At 29.7% G+C, this 2467-nt stretch overlaps 1 protein-coding gene across 2 annotated transcripts in view; it reads left to right on the plus strand.

Annotated features, from left to right (window-relative positions):
* The first annotated feature begins 358 nt into the window (after positions 1-358).
* The window catches only part of LOC119632617 (platelet binding protein GspB), a 19941-nt gene continuing 17832 nt past the window's right edge, over positions 359-2467 (plus strand). For both annotated transcript variants that reach the window (XM_038025601.1, XM_038025605.1), the window contains exon 1: positions 359-379. The gene's annotated coding sequence lies outside the window, so the exon portion shown is untranslated. The remainder of the gene's footprint in view (positions 380-2467) is intronic.

The raw sequence follows: 2467 nt of genomic DNA on the forward strand, positions 1-2467 counted from the left end.
AAAAATAAAGATTTTATTCTTTTCTTTGGTTATGAATAAATTTCTCGTTTTTGTTATTCTTTCTCTTGGTGTTTTGTTGTGTTGTTTGAAGTGTATAATGTGCATGAGTTTGCTCGCTTGTGTGCGTTAGTTTATTGTTTGTAATTGTTGTGCCTGCAAGGGAACACATTGTGCCATCTCTCTTTTCTAATAAGTATGCCGTCACCCTCAAGGGTTTGTGTAACGACCAAATAACCAACCATTCATACCTTTTTCCTTTTATTTTTCAAGATTTTTTCTTGTACTAACTTGATATGTGATGTTTGTTTTGTTGTTGCTGTTGCTGCTGCTGTTGCCGCTGCTGTTGCTGTTGCTGTTATTTCCTTAAACATTGAAAAAGGTTATTGTGCTCTTGCTTGCTTAGTTGTTGATATAGATGAAGAAGATGAGAGCATACATGTTGGTTCTCGACCATAAAAAAAAGTGACGGTTTTTATTTTATTTTATTTTATCATCTTTCTTATCTTTTATATCTTTTTTTTGTTTTTTTGAACCCTCTTAAAGTTATGCGAAAAATCATATGTTAGGCTAATTATGATGATTGCATTTTAATCGAACGACAATTAAGTGAGGCCACGCTTACATGTAAATTCATTAAAAAAATCAAAAAAAAAAAAAAAATAAAATTATCTGTAATAAGTTTTGTTGCTGCCTGGCAAAGCAATGAAAAGTCTTTTTATTTAGTTATTTATTTATTTTTTTCTTGCTCAATCAAGACAATTTTGCTTGTTAATGTGTGCATCAGTTTTGCATATGAGATATATAATTCCCTTTCACTAAAGTCGGGTTTTTTTTTTTTTTTTTTTTTTTTAAGTTAAAGAAGCCTTAGGTACAGTATCTTATCTCTTATTTCTTTGATCCGAAATGTTCTGCTTGTCTCTACTACATATCGAGTCCTCTTATTACATTTACATCTTCCAAATCGACGGATGAATGATGCGCTAGACTTTTCCTTTCGTTTTACATATTCAGGGATATTCATTACAAGGTATATAATATCGTCTTTCAACAAGATACATTCACTTTTGCGATAAGGTTCGACTAGTATATACATACCTATGTATATATATATATTAACCTGGTTGTTGTTACTCTTTATTAAGGTATTAGAAATACGTAAGAGAGATATTATATACAATATATACCTAGGATTAGGGTGAGAATACGAACTGAATTCATCATCTCCTCGTTTGTTTCGCTTCGTTTGTGGCCTATTTTTTTAGAATTCCAAAACACAAAATAATAAAGTAACTACATTCTATCTATCTATCTATCTATTCTATGAATCTAATCAATTTAGATTTAAAATCGAGCCTATGTCGCACTCGCACATTGCGAGGCATTATCCATTATAGCTAAGTAAGTAAGTAAGTAAGTAAGTAAGTAAAACAATACAGAGATTAATGATCGCCTTAAAGCAAATTGCTGATAACGATCAAATCAAATCGATATATAAAAATTGATAAAATATTTTGTTATATGTGAATGTATCCGTTAGTCGGTTAAGACTACTTTTGGACTGGGCAAATTCGCTTAGCTTAGGTCTTTTTTTAAACTTGATCTGGGACTAATTAAGAGCGCTTTTTGTATCTTAGCATTTGCATAAGCATATCAATAGAAAACGTATGATAAGTCGACAGTGTTAATTCTATTAAAAAATATCTAAAAAATTCTACTAAAAATAGATTCAGTGTTTTTTGAAACTTGATCTGGGACTAGTTAAGAGCGCTTTTTGTATCTTAGCGTTTGCATAAGCATATCAATAGAAAACGTATGATAAGTCGACAGTGTTAATTCTACTAAAAATTTTACATGGATCAAGAACGCATATGTAGTTTAATCGAGTCTCTAATGCGTATATTGGGGGAAAAATAAGACTTGTACACATTTTTTCTACGGTGATAGACATTACAACATTGAAAGAAAAGCTGGAAACTGCGAAGTATGGTTTCAACAAAAAAGATTATATCGGTGCTTTCATCTGCAAATGAAAAAGACGCAGAGAAAGAAATGAAAGGAAATAGTATACAGCAAAATATGCACAAGCAATTTACGGCTTCGAGAATGTTTCCTACCTTGTTTTAATTTTCAAATCGCCAACCAATCATAAAAACACCTTTAAATATGTAAATATTTTAAAAGGGTTCAACACAAGCTCGATTGTCCCCTGTAAAGATTTCTTGTTTCCTTTGTGGACAATCACAATTTTCAATAATATATGTTAATGACAAGAACGAATGACAAGAATGAAAAAACGAATTTAAGTGAAAAATTGAAACATTAATAAAAAAAAATAAAACAAATCTTAATCTTAGCCAAATTATAAATAATTTACATTACTAACCCTAGATATAGTCATACATGCATATACATATTATATATATACATATATATATATATATATATATATATATATATATATATATAT

The sequence above is a fragment of the Glossina fuscipes genome, unplaced genomic scaffold (assembly GCF_014805625.2).
Source record: "Glossina fuscipes isolate IAEA_lab_2018 unplaced genomic scaffold, Yale_Gfus_2 1, whole genome shotgun sequence".
Taxonomy (NCBI): Eukaryota; Metazoa; Arthropoda; class Insecta; order Diptera; family Glossinidae; genus Glossina; species Glossina fuscipes.